Raw genomic sequence first — 16,744 nt, 5'->3', positions numbered from 1 at the left:
AGCCCTTTGGCTAGCCCATGCTAAATTTAAAGGGACCAAATGAATGACTAGGATTACATGCAACCACTAGTTTTTTTTTTATTGGGAAGATAGGTTAGTAACTCACACACCCATGCAGTGGTATCTCAGTACATGCACCGTCATTGCGGTGAAAGCCAAACTAATCCACTGTACCGCAGACGCACGAACCCAATGGGTCCCTCAAATCTGCTGGCCACAGGATGCATGAAACTGGGATTCGAACGCTAGACCTGAGGTTTCCAAACTAGGCCGTTCGACCACCACACCACATGCAACCACTAGTTAGTTAATCTTTTTTTTTTTGTTTTTTTTTTATCAAAACGTAAAATTTTTCAAAATCTCATTTGTCCTATAAATACAAACATCATTTCTCTATTATTTCACACCTTCTATTTTCCTTTATAATTCACCTCAACATAGATATTTTATCTTGTCAAAATTTTGCACGTTAGAAAAAATATTTACATCTCAAAATATAATCTAGCTTAGAATAATTACAACTAATAAGATCATAAATTTTTTTAAAAATTAATCAAACAATAATAAAATATTAGAAATAGCTAAAATTTGGCCCTGCGTTGCTGGAGACCATTTATTAAACAATTATATTTTGAGGGTTAAAATTTAGACCTGGACCCAATATAGCCCTCCATTACTAGAGACGGCCTAACAAAATTAAACAAAGTCGTGATATATTTGTTGGGGAATGACGAGAGCTCACCTAGCCGACTTAGGCAAGGCTTCTAGCGCCATGGCCACCTAGTTGTCTATTTTCAAGTAATAGCAGCTGTTCCTTGAACTTTCTACCTATGATTATGTTAGTCCATTCTTTTTTTAATTAAGGGTCCTTGACCCAAGCACCAAAATTTGTCAAAATTATCTCACTTACCCCAGCAACAAATTTTTATTCCCACTTTACCATGCATAAAGTAAAATGACAGTTTTAAATAAATTAATTAATTACATATGCTCTCTCTCTCTCTCTGCTCAGAAAGATGGCGTCGGAAGATTCATCGATGGTCGAAACAGAAACTCGGCGAGTTTGATTGTTCGCCAGAATTGTGAGCTCAGAGAGTTGTGGTTCGTCGTCGCCATCAACCTCAACTACATCTGCAATTCCAAGCACCGCCGCCACACGAAGAAGAACTCCGAAGCTCCGTTGGTCATGCCCGGCCTCTGGAAGGACCTTCCGGCCATGCTCCACCACAAGGTCTACAAATTCTCAATGTCGCCGGTAACCGCCTCTCCAGCGAAATCTCCGACGAGCTCTCTCCGAGTCTGGTGTACCTCAATCTCTCTTCGAATGCTTTCTCTAGCGAGATTCCGAGGAGAATGGCCAACCTGACTCAGCTTCAGCTCATCAACCTGTCGTACAATCAGTTTTCCGGTCAGGTTCCGGCAATCTTCAGCTTCAGCTGGGTTCTGGCATGAATGGCCTCGGAATCAGTTCTTTTAGGATTAATTGGTCTACTATTTCATCATATCTTGGTACTCCTTTGGTAGCCCATGATTTGGCTCAGTTAACATTGCTGTTGAATTTTTCATTCTCATGTATGTGATAACACCCATTATTGGTTTAATATCAACAGCGCCAAGACATTCCCAAATAATTTTTTTTTTCTTTTTGGCTAAATGGGGGCAGAAGCCCAAAAAGAAAAGAAAAAAAAAGTTTTATTTGGGGGGGGGTGTAATACAGGTCTATTGGGGGCAATACATGTCTATCAAATGTCTATTGGGGGGCAATATATGTTTTGAATTGATGTAATCTCCACGTTTTTTTTCTTTAATCAAAGTTTTATTTATCTAATTTTAGAAAGATTAGTTCTCATTCAGGCAAGGTCTATTGGGAGGTAATAGAGATCTATTAAGGGGTAATAGAGATCTATTAAGGGGTAATAGAGATCTATTAAGAGGCAATAAAGGTTTATTGGCGGGGCAATAAACCTCTCTAGCCCCATATGAGATCTCTAACAACCTCTTTGGGGACTTCTAGCGAGGTTTCATAAACCTTCATTGCTTCGGGGTAATAGAGGTTTATTGCCCCTCTATTGGGGGGCAATACAATTCTATTTGGGGGTAATAAACCTTTTCGGCGACCTATGAGATCTTGGACGACCCCTTTAGGGACCTCCAGCGAGGTTTTTAGAGGTGTTTGGAATCCGGTGAAGTCTCCTATGGCTTCTCTCTCTCTCTCTCTCTCTCTCTCTCTCTCTCTCTCTCTATGTAACAAAGGGGTGAGGGTAAAATAGTCTCAAAAATAAACAAAAAACTTAATCGGGTATTCGGGGATAGCTTATTAGAGTCTTCATGGGTAAGGGAGAATTAAAAAAACTTAATGGGATAAGTGAAAAAAAAAATCCCTAGAATTAGGGTAAATGGACAAAAACTCCTTAATTAATTTCATCAATAATGACCATGTACATATCAATTAAGCGCTAACATGGCACTATATGGACCTCACTTTGATGATGTAGCAGTGATGTGATATCTTAGGCAGCTCAAGTGCTTATGTGACATCTAATGGGCTCATTTTCTTACATAGTGGATCATGCGTGAAGTACTAGGTCCTATTATCAATAAAAAGGACCCCACTTTTTATAATTGATTTCATCAATAATGCTCATATACATATCAATTAGATCAGATAAGCGCTAACATGGCACTATATGGACCACACTTTGATGATTTAGCAGTGATGTGATGTTCTAGGCAGCTCAAGTGCTTACATGACATCTAATAGGCTCATTTTCTTACATGATTATCCGTGAAGTAATGAGACCTATTATCAGTTAAAAGTTTTTTTTTTTTTTTTTTGTAAGGGATTTGGAACCCAGCTAAGCTGCGAGGCTCATCCCCACGCCTGACTTATTATATTACTATTAGAAGCATGCATAGAGGGAGACATAAGACTTTGACCTCTAGCATCAGTATATAAATGGGGCCGTGACCACTTACCCAAATAAGGCCCAACAGGAACCCAAACACTTCACCTAGAGATATTTGTGCCCACTTACCCAAAATAACAGTGCAAAGACGCTTCTGGGCTCCGAAAAAAATAAATTATAAACGTGCCACTACCCACTAACCCCACGACTCTTATCAGTTTTCTCTCTCTCACAAGTCAAAACGCACTACACCAAAAACTGCATCACACGACGGTGAAAAAACGTCGTCTGATTTGAAGACTCACCGTCGTCTATCTCGATGTTGTCTGATGAAAAATCAGACGACGGTGAATTCACCGTTGTATGATACAAAGTCAGTCGACGTATATTTCTTAACACCGTTGTCCAAGAACTCGACAGATGCCGGACGCACCCATGCGCAGCAGTTCACACAACAGAATTTGCTTTTATGCCGTTGTGGGTTGAATTTTCATACAACGGTTTTGTAGTTTAGCTGTTGTGTGATTAAAAGTAAGACAACTGTGTTCTAGTATTTTCTGTTGTATGAGCTTAAAACTAGATGACGTTACTTACTGAAATCCATTGTGTGATATATATAATTGCGTTGTGTGAATACCCAAATTTTGAATGGATATAAATTAATAGTGAACAATTGGAATACAAATTGAATGCAAACCATCAAATGATCAACATTTGTACCAAAATCATTGTGATACATCAATTCATCAAATATTGAATTTAAGGAACATTGCTAAAGCATTCATACATCTCATAGACTAAAAAGCATTTAAGTTTCCTGGTTAAGTTTTACATGTTGAAAGAAAATATAGCTTGCTGCATTGCTTGGTACTCCACGCTCGATCTCCCAAAGACTCTTTATGCAACATTCCACCATATAGTTCCTGACACAATTAACAAATGCAATGAAAACAAAAGGGATAATGCATGCCTTACTATGTACATAATATACAAGCATTTTAGAATTAAACAATTTATAATATACAAGGAAGAAAGAAACAGAGTGACCTTCTGGGGCATAACAGCAAAAAACACATAAACCTCGCCTTCAAAAGAGAGAGTGAGCTCACTAGTCCACAACAACAACAAGAACTCGTGCCCCAGACTTCCGCCTTATTACCAGCAATGATGTTGTCCCCATATATTCACAGCAAGTCTCAACCACTTGGCCAAGCTTGTAGCAGATGATCAAATCCAACAAATATATACTAATCAAAAGTAAGTGCAATTATGACTATATAGAAACCCCCAGCAAGATTGACCGATACTTGCTTCTAGCTCTTTAAGCACTTGTTGGCACTGCAATTTGTTTGCACCAGATATTATATTAAAAGGAACACTGAACACCATCCTATGCTCAGAGCATTACAAAACTATAAAGATATTGAGAAAATCTGGTAAATATTTCTTCCAGTGACCATTATCTCTTACTAATCACCATATTTTTAAAAAAAAAGTGCACGTTTTATCTTAGTACGAGCAACAGATCATTTGGAGTTGGTGATAAACGAGTTTGATATTGGGGAATATATTTTATCTTAAACCAATGATCAAGTCAGGAAACAAAAAAAAAAAAAAATGAGTGCTGCTTTCTTCTTTGATGATGTTTAACACCAGTATGAGTTCCTTCAAAATACTAACATTTAGTCCTACAAGTAAACTATTGCTATACAAAGACCAAGAACAAGAACATGCATACAAACAATACCACAAAGAAAGCTCAAAGTATAATAGAAGAACTTACAAGGATCAGGTTTTGTGAAAATGGACCGAATTGCTAGTAGCACCTTTGTAATCGTTAGTGCTGGACTCCAACCATCCTTTACGATTTTCAAACTTACATTACCAGAAGAATCAACATTGCAATGAAAGACTCAAGTCCTGAATACGATCTGCAACACCAATCCTTTTAAGAAGAGAAATAATAAAATAAAAGAATACTAGCATCAAATGAGTGAATCAATCACACAGATAACCTGCTGACCTCCAGTAGTTTTAATTTCATACATATACATTTTATTCTTAAGATCAATATTTGATACATTGATTAATGAAATCGGTACCAAGGCTATTGCCTATGAGTCCCACTAATGACCTGAACGAAAAGTTGGATAATCACTTGTCCTAGCTTCCTGTCACTAAGAGCTTGGCCGGTTGAACATTGCAAATCTAATTGGAGCGATAAGAATTAGGCTATCCTTTCAATTTGGAAGGATATTTATATTAATTAGGAAAGTTACATATAAGGCAGCAAACAGAACAGATGCAACTATACCTCATTATTTTCATTGACGACAAATCCCCCAACCCCTACTTGATGTGAAGCATTAGCAGGAAGCATGCAATTTTGTATATTTAGATAGCTTATGATTGACCAAATCTGAATATCTAACTTCTACTTTGAAACCCTCTTGTAAGCAAACCAAATAGATTAGGTAGGACAAGAACACTAAACAATTAGAACAAAGTTTGACACTCACAGTGGCATTGCGGATTCGGCCGAGATGTCTAGCTGCACCTATAGTGCTTTAAAGAGTAAAAAGCCAATGAAGATGACCAGCAGATACAAAGGATTTCTGCCATTAAGGCACAAAAATAGATAAGTAAAGATAAACACCAACAAGTTCATATATCCTTAGTACAAGAAAAGTATAGAATACAGCTCATTCAAACACATATAGAATACATACCTGCTCAATTCAAAAGAAAAAAATAGAGAAACCATTCAATACGAAAGATTAGACAGGGACATAAACCTCCAGAGCTCGTGCAAAAGTGCTTTAGAGAACTAAACTTTAGAGAACATACCGCTCGGAATATCCTTGAGCTGAGTTCCACGACTCTGAAATCTCACAAACCAAGCACAATGTAAATCACCCAAATGCCATACAAGTAATTAACAACGAAAAAGCGAAAAGCCCCTCTTTTCACATCACAATACCAAAAATTGATAGTCTACCAAAAATTGACTCTTCCCCATAAGGGCAAGCCATTTGACAGTTCACTTTCCAAGAACACCCAACAAGAACTCCATAAATACCAAACATTACATGGAATCTAGTAACAATATTCACCATTGAAGGAGAATATGATTGAGTACCTGGAACAAAAATCAAGAATTGTTTGAATAACATATATTATGGATCTATATTCCACAACCATTTTAGTAGCTACACAAAATAAGTAATCAAACATGCAAAGACGAGCTGTTGTTATACAACAATCCACACTCACGGCAAAAAAATAGAACCAGCATTCTTTTCCCATTATTTCCCTTTTTCTATTACAATAGAACATAGTCCTCTAAAGCCTAAACCTCTACTGAAAATCTCAAACTCATAAACTCTCACTCAAACCTGGAAGCTTTAGGCTACACAGTAATACCCTAAAATCTTTGCTTCCAAAGATAAGAAATTTCCTATCACAGGACCATCAATAAACAAAAAAATACGAAAATTCAAAACACCACACTCACATTCACAGAACTATCATATTAAAATTATGATGCAGGCAAGTGAAAACAGTAGCAAGCTGAGCATCCTCGGGACTCGAAGGCTCTTAAAGCTGCTCATACCACCAAAAATAAGAAACAAAAATATGTAAGGTAACACCAGCTGTTTAACATTCACATCAATGCTCACCGATTGAGGCCAATGAGGCCTATCAAGTAAAAGGACTACCTCTTCCATATGCTCCTGATTCTTCCACATACTCTCATCCACTTTATGCGGCAGAGGACTCTCTAGTTCATCCACTACTAATCTCTCTTATCCTATAAAATCAAACTCACTGATTCACTCACTATTCAAGATCAATACTTTAACAGAAATAAGAATGGGAATTTCAGAAATTGTTGTAATTTAGAGTACCTGGAGTGGCCAGAGAGTTGGAGAGCAAATCGGCAGTGAGGGATCGAATCTCGGAGGAGAGGCGGGGGATGTCATCGGAGAGAGGAAGGAATTTGTAGGTGTCGTAATAAGAAGTGAGAAAAGCCCTGGTCATGGGCACCAGACCCTCCGTGGAAGAAGCCATTGGCAATAGGAACCGCCTTGATCTCGTTGGGTTTGTTTTGTTTCAGGTCATCGTCAGCAAGGAGAAAAGGAGAGGAGTTACTATGGAATAACTGATTTTGAAAGGGAATAAACCGAAATCAGCAAATTTGTTGGAGATAGGGACCTTACTAGATTTAGAAGCCTTGAATTGATTTAGATCTTTAGACATAGAGAGAGAGAGGAGGATAACGCAAAGCAGAGCTTCAATTATCCATTAGGTAGACGGAGTTGAAGGCGGGTTTGGAGAAGTGAAGAGCGAGCACAAATTCGAACCCCAATTTCCCGCAGAGAGAGCTCTCAAAACACTGTTGAAGCAAGCCCTCTGCCTATCCCGAAATGCCGCCGCCGTTACTGCTCATTGCCATCGTCTTCCCATCTCACCCCATTGGACGGCTTGAGAATCGAGGCCATTGTAGTCGGCTCCCTGTAAAGGTAGAGGATTTAGGGATTTAGAGGGTTGAAATTAAGTGTGGAATTGGAAACTGGGGAGAGAGGGCCGAGAGAGGTTTCACGAGACAGAGAGCTTTTGCGGAGGACTGAGAGATTCACGAGAGAGATTGAGGTTTCATGAGAGAGAAAGAGAGGCGTTTCGGGGAGGCTATTCAAGAGAGAGGGTTGAGAGTCTCTGTATGTCGTGCTAGGTTTTGTTTTCCTTCTCTCTTTGTTTTCTTTGCACCACAATGTGGCATGACAATTAAACCTAGAAAAAAATTGTCAAAGTTACTCACACAACAGAAATGTCACCAACTGTCGTCTGAGTGCCACGCTAAAAATCAAAATGTCAAATCATGGAGGAAAACATGGCGCCTACAACATTTTAGCTCAAAATGTTGCCGCCCAGTTCCAAGTTCACACAACATTAATCTTAATTCTGTTGTATAATTTCTACAGCTTGCACTAGGCCTATCTAGGGGAAGACATTCAAGCAAGCTTCCTCAAACTTTGGTGCTCAGTTTTTCAATCACACAATGGAAATAGTGAAATCTGTTGTACCTAGTACCCCAAATTTCAGTGTTTCAAGAGGCAACCAAGACTCCAAAGTGGAGGGAAATCTGCCGCTAAATTTTTAAGACTCAGACGACGGACAATACTTAATTCCGTTGTGCAATGTAGTTCTGATAAAAAATTTATCACTTTATTGACATTCACACAACAGAACATCACTAATACCGTTGTACAATAGAGTTTACTTAAACACACAACGGATGATTTCTGTTCTGTTGTGTGATTAGTGTTGTGTGATGCAGTTTTTGGTGTAGTGACGGTTTCAAACTCTTCGTTCCTCCATAGCCAATTCTCTCTCTCTCTCTCTCTCTCTCTCTAAGTTTGGGTAAACGACCTCGATACTCACAGAACACCGGCAATTAGGATTCAAGGTCCGGTAACGGTTCTATTTTGTCCGGCTTCGGAAATATAGAAAGAGGTAAAAATTGAATTTCCGACTCGATTTTTCAGATTTTCATGTTTTCTACGAAATCTATTACATAAATCTTCGATTTAAACTTGTTAATAGCTTCAATTTGGTTCACATATGCGATATTGACTTTGCATTATCAATGTCTAATTTGCATACATAATTGACATATAGAGACCTAAAACATGAATAGTCGAATTACCGAGATTAAATGATAGAGTGATTTACAACCAATCTCTTATGACACTCGAAAAAAAAAAAGTAATTCTCTTGATGGAAGGACTTTATGCTATAGGTAACTTGCCTTTGCAAGATTGCATTTGTAATGCAATATATATATGTAGATATCAACTTTAACTATTTGAATAAAAACTATAATTAAGCATTATATGTAGTTGACTTTTTATTCCATATGTTTTTTGGGAAAACTTTCTTCACAAAAGTTGTAAAAGAAGTTAATTCGAATTTGTGGACATGTGACACGCTCAAATCGGAGTTCGTACGAAGAAGTTATAGTCTAAAAAGTAAAAATCACTGTTTCAGAAAACTTACTATAAATAGCCAATTAACCCTTGGTAACTCTCCATTTTTGGAAAATTCACTCAATTTCTCTCCACACCGACCCACGGCGCGACCTGACAGGTTTTCCGCTGTTACGCCTACCCGGACTGTCGGACTGGTGGAGTTAGAACTGTCGTTCCACACCGCCCTGCCCTCTCCTCTTGGTTCTTGCGTTTCCACCTGGGAGGAAGAATTGAGACAGTGAAGACATTTCAGATCCGTGAGCTCAACCTGGCCGGAACTTTCAGCTCTAGCCACCTCTGGCGGCGAAATCACTTAGATTTGGAGCTCTTTCGACGTACATCAAACCCTCCAGAGGACTTGCACCGGTTCCAAACATGGAGGATGAATCGAGGATTTGATGGATTATGCCCCGTTTTCAACTTGAGGTAATTTCCGGCTGTTTGGCTTTGATTCAGTCTTTGTTGTAGTTTTAGGAATGCGGCACCACTTTTGATGTAAGTTTCATGGCCCAAATCAGTGGCCTCACGCGTCGCCACTTTTGGCGGCTCTTGGGGCCGCGTGCCGCCTCTTCTGGCTTTCTTATTTAGCACTTAGGGTAGGGTTTGACATATGGACCTTGCGGATATGATTTTGGTGAAGGTTTGCCAAAGTTCAAGTTTTCGAAGGTTGATTTACGGAATCCGACCATTAGATTTCCCCTCAGTTTTGCCCCAAAACTTTTAAGTTGGTGAAATGATGTTAGTAGTGAAGTTTGGGTTGAATCCGAGGAGGATTGGAGTTCGGTTTTCGTTTTTCCTAATTTAATTTCCAGACTTGGAGTTTTGTTCATTAGCGTCATTTTGTACAGGAAGTAAGTTGTCGCCACCTGTGAAGAGTTCAAGTCGACGACATACTTGGCTGTGACCAGTGAGTGGACTTTTTATTTTAAATGATGCATGCACATATTTTTCTGAATTATTTATTTATTTAATTAATTATCGTTTTACTTATTGAGTGTATGTTTTGGTTTTTGGAATATGATTTGATTTTGGTTTATTGATTGGATTTTCGGAAAATAAATTATCTTGATGAATTTCCTATGCTCGGATTTGAATTACACCTTTAGTCATGACTTTTGGTTTTTATTTTATATTAAGGAATTGAGCTCAGTCATGACTTGCATTTTATAAAAATGTTTTCCAAGGAGTATTTTCGGAACTAAGTATGATTTATGACTTATGATAGTTTTCGACGAATTGTTTTCCGAGGCTATTTCCGGAATTGAAAAATAGTTTTATTCGTTGATTGTGAGCTTTCTGAAAGATTTTCAAAAATGAGATTTTCGATGGACAAGATAATTATCTATTATTTATTCGGGTTTTGAGTTTGGCATTGAGAATGTTTTATCGATGGTTATGATACATGGTTTATAATTTTGTAATACCCCGGAAAATCCAAATTAAATTCCATGGATTTTTAGAAATGATTTCACGATAGTGGGAGCGAGTACGAGGCTCGGAGGAATTGTGGAATTAGTTCGAACGATTAATTTTCGAAAAAACGAACGTTATTTAGGGGGTCTCAAAAAGTGACTTTTTATACATTGGGAATTTGGGAAAACTTCCTTCATGAAAGTTGTAGAGGACATTAAACCGAGTGCGTGCATATGTGGTACGTAAAAATCGGAGTTCGTATGCGAAAGTTATAAGCAAAATATGAAAGTTACTGTTTATGGTAGATTGGTATAAATTTGAAATGTTACTGTAGCCAGGTAACTTTTCTTTCTTTTCTCTCTCCTTCCCCCGTGCTCTCTCAGTCTCTCTCTTCTGCAACTCTCTCTTTCTCTCTTCTGCAACCTCCTCTTTCACCACCTCTAGACCACCAAATGGCGAGCTGCGAGCATCGATAGACTCGTCTCTTCCTCCTTATCACGCATGTGGGAGTTGTTTACGACGATTTGGCCGGAAATGTGGAGATCGAAGCCAACATTTTTACTGTAGCAAATTAGTCAACGCCGATTTCCGGCCACCTCCAGTCATAAACCCAGGTCCATTAGAAGCGCCTTAAGCCGCTCTTCATGCTCGCCAAGTCTCATAACCCAGATCGAAGCATGGAGGAAGAAAGCATAATTGGAAAATTTCACTGTACATCGGAGTGCTTAATTGTTCGGCTACTTCAAGGTATTTTCTGACTTTGTCACAGTTGAGAAAGTGATTGGAAATGTTGAGATGATGCTGTGGATGAAATTTGGTGGCCAGAGGAGGTGGTTGACCGCCGCGTTGACCGCCGTTGACCGCCCACTGACCGCCGCTTGTGGCGGCGTATTCGACCATATTTTGAGTTTTTATTATCTAGGTGATGATCTACGCATCCTTACGAGCGTTTTGATATATTACAAGGTCATTTTAGAAAACGTTGATAAATAGTGAATTTATGTTTTGACGTTACTATTTAACGTTTTTACGTTTTATCTTCGGTTTACGATCTGTGAGGATCTGACCATCGGTTTTACTTCAAATTTGGATATGATGATCTTATGACTGTCCCAGTGGCTTTGTGTGGTCATGGGCGAAGATCCGACCGTTGGATCTTCGTATAAATGTAAAACAATGATTCGGAAGGCGATTCGTGAGAATCCGACCGTCAGATTTTCGTATAATTTTATGGAGATGTTTGTTAGAGTGATTCAAGAAGATCTGACCATTGGATCTTTGTGATAATTTTGGAGGATGATCCTAAGGGCGATCCGTGAGGATCCGACCGTTGGATCATCGTATAATTTTGATCCGACCGTTGGATCATCGTATAATTTTGATCCGACCGTTGGATCATCATATAATTAGGATCCGACCGTTGGATCATCGTATAAATTCGATCTGACCGTTGGATCATCATTAAATTAGAATCCGATCGTTGGATTTCCGTATATGTGTGGTTTATGAATGATTGCTAAGTTAAGATCGTATCTGACTAGGTGATTGACGGTTTGAGTTGGTGGACGATTGTGGATCGTATTTTGAGCTGAATTGAAGACGCAGCGGGATTATCGAGGTGAGTAAACCTCACGTGGTTCATATTACGAACCCAATATATTTAATTGCTTTATTTTGCAATCATATGAACTATTGTTGGTGTATTAGACATTCCTGTGTGAATGTCTGTATATATATTATTACGTGAAATAATATGTATTGTTGGAGTTGTGTTGAGTTTATTGTTGAGAAACAATATATTGTGAGAGGTATTGAGTTTATTGTTGAGAAACAATATATTGTGAGAGGTATTGAGTTTATTGTTGAGAAACAATATATTGTGAGAGGTGTTGAGTTTTATTGTTGAGGAACAATAAATTGTTGTGATCTGTGGAGATCACTAGGTCACGAGGTGACCATGGCATCTATTAGTGAATCACGCTCTCGTACCGGGCTGGTGGTTATTAATAGTATTAAATCGTAATCACGTCTGTGGCCGGACGAGTGGTTACGTTCAGTTAGAGCTCTAGTCTGTCTGCCAAATGTGGAGTGACCTTATGAGTGAAATTGAGAGTAACTCATAAGGGTCTATATATATATATGAGTCTGTCTACCAAATGTTGGGAAATCTTATGAGCGAATTTGAGAGTAACTCATAAGTGTCTATATATATATATGAGAGTGAGTGATCTTATGAGCTAAATTGAGAGTAACTCATAAGTGTCTACATATATATATGAGAGTGAGTGATCTTATGAGCTAAATTGAGAGTAACTCATAAGTGTCTATATATATATATGAGAGTGAGAAAGTAACGTGGGTTTGTGGTAGTCTTGAAATCTAATAAATCAACAGTTCTTTCTTGTTTACTCATACTGGCTGTAAAAAGCTTACCGGGTTTTGTGTTGTTGCAACTCCCGGTACACTATTCAAATTGTGTAGCGGGTAATCCTACAGGACAGGAGAACCAGGACGGTGATCGCGCGGTTAGAGCAATTGTTAGAGTTTTACAACAATTGTAAGTTGTGAGGTGTGTTATGCTCATTTGAGCTTTATAATATATTGTGAGAGTGAATTGTAATAATGAACTCGAAGTTTCGAGATTTGGATTTTGTAATTGTAATTATTCAGGTTTCGGATTTGAATTTATCATTCAAAATCCGGGGCGTGACAAATTTAATATCACATATGAACTTTATTTATGAATTGTGTTGCTATATCAAAATATTTTGGCATGTGGGACATGTCGTTGAGTTTCTAATTTGATTTCTCAAGGGATTTTTCGAGTACAATTGGGAATTGTGCTTGTGTATGATTTTCTCTTATAGGTAAACATCATGTTGAAGCATGTTTATAATGGATAACATCTTGATTTCTCATGAAGTTTTTTAGATTTTCAAAGGAATAAAAATAAATTAGGATCCATGATAATTACATTGGATTTGCATAAAAAGTAATGCTAGATAACCATGTTTTTGGATATCATCTGCATCCAACTTTATGTGGCAGCTGATGTTGCACAATGTCCAACCTATAATAGAATTTCACTAAATGATGCCACATGAGCTGTCACATAAGGTGGAATGTATATGGTACCCAAAAAGCTCGTTCATCTAGCATTATTCTTGCAAAAAGTTTATGCTTGCTAAACCTTTTCTTATACGAATATAATTGACATCTACATTTTCATCTTGTACTTTGGATCTTTGCACTAGGCCAAAAAAGCTAACAGACAACGGACCAAATTCGTTGTGTGATTTGGACGATCTCCGTTGTGTATCGGAGCGTTGTGTGATGCAAAATGGCACAACGGTGGAAACCCGTTGTATGAAACATAAACAATCAACACTTATTTGGTTAAAACTGTTATGCCTTCTCTCGGCATATGACAGCCACAGTTGCCGCGCAGTCATGCTGTGCGTGGCATGTGCATCCTTCAGACAACATAACTTGTTCCAAAGCTGTTATTGGAAAGCCTAGTCAGACAACAATTTTTTTAATTTCACCGTCGTCTGATATACCATCACACTTCAGTTGTGCAGTATGCTTGTTGTGTGAATTGGTTTTGGACAATAGAGTTTAGTTTTTACCGTTGTGTGATTGTAATGAATGCATTGTGTGAATGGCCTAATTTTGTGTATTCAAACAATGTTGAATTGCCACACTATAAAACTATTGTACAATCATTTTCATTTTCTATATTTTGTGCACAATAATGCTCCATTTTACCTAATGAATGCAATCAATTGGAAAGAAAACACATTACAAACCATCAAATGAGTAATCCAACCCATTCTATATACATCAAATGTTAAAAGGGAGCATTTCTCAATCATCCAAGCCAACATTAAAAGAAAAAAAGTATTCTAATACATGTCTATCTACTTGGGATATCCAAAACTGATACAAACTATTCCAAAACAAGATAGCATTCTAGTGCCATGCCATTATCAATATCAATAAACCATAAAAAATTAATATGATTATTGACAAAAATATGAGCAGCTGCTGCATGTTAATATTATATGTCAGCAGAAGCAGAAAATGGTGCGCCCATCAATATTTTCCCTCTCTTTTGCAAAATCTAGAATGAGTCTATAAAGCCTTCTTACTAGCTTGAGGATCTCAGTTATCTGCAAAAGCAAGAGGATAGGCTGGATTAATATATATAGAACTTTAATTTGTACATGTACGCACAATTGGGACTTTCAAAGTCATACTACTATCTTAGTTAAGTCCACAACCTATGTTATTAGTTGAAGCAAAAGAAAATACAAATGTCCAAAAACAACTTTAAGATGCATCCTAGCAAAATTTTATACATTCTGCAAAAACTGACCAGAAATTTGACCCTTTATATTATGGTATTGGAGATCTCACAGAATGTGAGCAGATGATTATCACATTGCAAAATATCTAAACTCATGTTAATCTAAAAATGCAGCAAGTAGAATACATAATACAATAAGCTGGAACAATTTAAAGTAGAACTCAATTCATGTGATCATTTTAGAGCTGAAGACACTAAGGGAAAACAATAAAGGGCTCTAAAACGACCTCTTTATATTGCAAGCAGAGATATAATACAATCTCCTCATAATACTTGCTTTCATGTCCTTATATTAACTCATGAGTTATGTGTAAGGAGACTGTACGTTATCAATATAGCAGCAATAACACAAGGAGACTGCAAATTTCCAGAAATTGAAGCAACTTACACCAAACACTGCTCTTCTCATGGGGCCATTGTATTTGTTTGGACATTGACTGTTGTAGCTAGTCACAACTGCTATACAAGAAACATCAACAGATAGTACCTTGCCCACCTCAAGATTTTTCTGTACAACTAGAATCAATGGAGAAAGCCAAAAAAATTCTAAGATTAGTCCAAGTCCAATTAAGGGATTACTAGCTAGATTGGCCAAGAAAGAAACATTATTCCAAGATTTTTCAACAAAAGTAGCAGAAGTTTGTCCTTTTTTTTAGCATTTCTAATAGAACATTTTACGAATTGCAAAGAATGATGCTGCAAAGAGCCTTTTGTATCTCCCACTTTTCTGAATGTCCTATGCATCTCCATTTTTACCATCACTGAAAAGTTTTATGAAAGAGTATTCTTGAAAAGAAAGGTTAAGATTTTGCTAGTTTTGTTCAAGAGACAATGTAAGAAGTTTATTTTGTCATGAAACAAAAGAAACTACAAATACCTTTAGTTTAGGATCTGAGGTTAAATTTAGAGCAAAAAGGGAGAGAAGAAAAGAAGAAAACAAGAGAGGTGATTTGATTTAGCAAATAGATAAAACCACACATTTAAATTGACATCTAACAACTAAGAACCGACTGAACATATTTGTAGAATCTGTGGCAAAATGCGTCAAGAAATGCTTACCAGATCCACCTGCAATTATAAATGCAAGCCCTTGGGCAGATAGCTTCTGTCTTAGAAAACCCTACAGTACATTAACATTGCAATCAAATAAACAAAGAAAAGACATGGAACTTTGAAAACAAATGAAGGAGACAAAATAGAAAAAAAAACAAAAGAAATTAATTAATGGTAGAAGCATGCTCAGGAAAAAAAAAATGAAATATTTCTGAAACACCCAGTATCTTACCTCTGCACTAGGAATAATATTACGAGCCCTTTGGTCAACTGTATTACTGACTTTAACATCATTAACGAAACAAAGGAATGCATCTGGCTACAAAATTTACCAAACACAGAATGCACACAACCTGTATGAGTGAAATATCAGAAGGAGAATCTGGCTTTTGGTGTTATGCCAGTAAATCAAACTGAGGGACTTTCACAAATACAACTAGCTATGAAAGCATTCATATTCCCTTCCAAATCTCAGCAAGAACCTCACTTAAATGTCAGTCAAAGTTATTACTATCTAGGTTATAAGATTTAGTTGTTGTTGCTGCAACTAAAATAAGACATAAATGAAAAACTGATTTGCTATATTTTTCTAGTGCAATTAATGTTACTTCATAAGCTCAACTTCAAACTCACAACCAATTCAAATCAAGCAAAAACTAACTCTTAACAGGTTCTTATGTTGTCTTCAGAGATAAATACTTGAAAACTAATCACCCACACACAACTTGCACAAATTGAAAAGAGAATGATCAAACTAAACTAATAAATAAAGAAGTTGAGAACTTTATCACTATGAGAATTGAGGTCAACAAGCCTAAAATTAATTTATGTTTCATAATAATTCCAGTTTTTTTAATAATTAGTACAACCCCAATGAAATTATTAAAAAAACTGGAAGCTTAAAGGGAGGGGCACAAGAATTACTATGTTTCTGTGAGAAACCAGGCTTGTAATTTCCACCGTACAACTGGGAA

At 37.3% G+C, this 16,744-nt stretch overlaps 3 long non-coding RNA genes across 3 annotated transcripts; 1 reads left to right on the top strand and 2 right to left on the bottom strand.

The window, feature by feature from the left end:
* Positions 1 to 3,799: 3,799 nt before the first annotated feature.
* On the bottom strand, positions 3,800 to 7,071 carry LOC133707949 (uncharacterized). The gene is made up of 6 exons (XR_009845442.1): positions 6,815 to 7,071; positions 6,587 to 6,717; positions 5,754 to 5,787; positions 5,426 to 5,521; positions 4,690 to 4,837; positions 3,800 to 4,244 (listed from the first exon to the last, which is right to left on the bottom strand). It is a non-coding gene; the product is annotated as an uncharacterized LOC133707949 (long non-coding RNA).
* Positions 7,072 to 10,396: 3,325 nt separating this feature from the next.
* LOC133708199 (uncharacterized) lies at positions 10,397 to 13,057 on the top strand. The gene is made up of 3 exons (XR_009845655.1): positions 10,397 to 11,095; positions 11,890 to 11,966; positions 12,830 to 13,057. It is a non-coding gene; the product is annotated as an uncharacterized LOC133708199 (long non-coding RNA).
* Positions 13,058 to 14,417: 1,360 nt separating this feature from the next.
* LOC133709684 (uncharacterized) lies at positions 14,418 to 15,901 on the bottom strand. Its single transcript, XR_009846344.1, has 3 exons — positions 15,777 to 15,901; positions 15,106 to 15,233; positions 14,418 to 14,520 (listed from the first exon to the last, which is right to left on the bottom strand). It is a non-coding gene; the product is annotated as an uncharacterized LOC133709684 (long non-coding RNA).
* Between the last annotated feature and the right edge of the window lie 843 nt (positions 15,902 to 16,744).

Source organism: Rosa rugosa, chromosome 5 (assembly GCF_958449725.1).
Source record: "Rosa rugosa chromosome 5, drRosRugo1.1, whole genome shotgun sequence".
In the NCBI taxonomy this organism is placed as follows: Eukaryota; Viridiplantae; Streptophyta; class Magnoliopsida; order Rosales; family Rosaceae; genus Rosa; species Rosa rugosa.
Note: the sequence above shows the minus strand (reverse complement) of the source record. Positions and strands in the feature narration are given on the sequence as shown.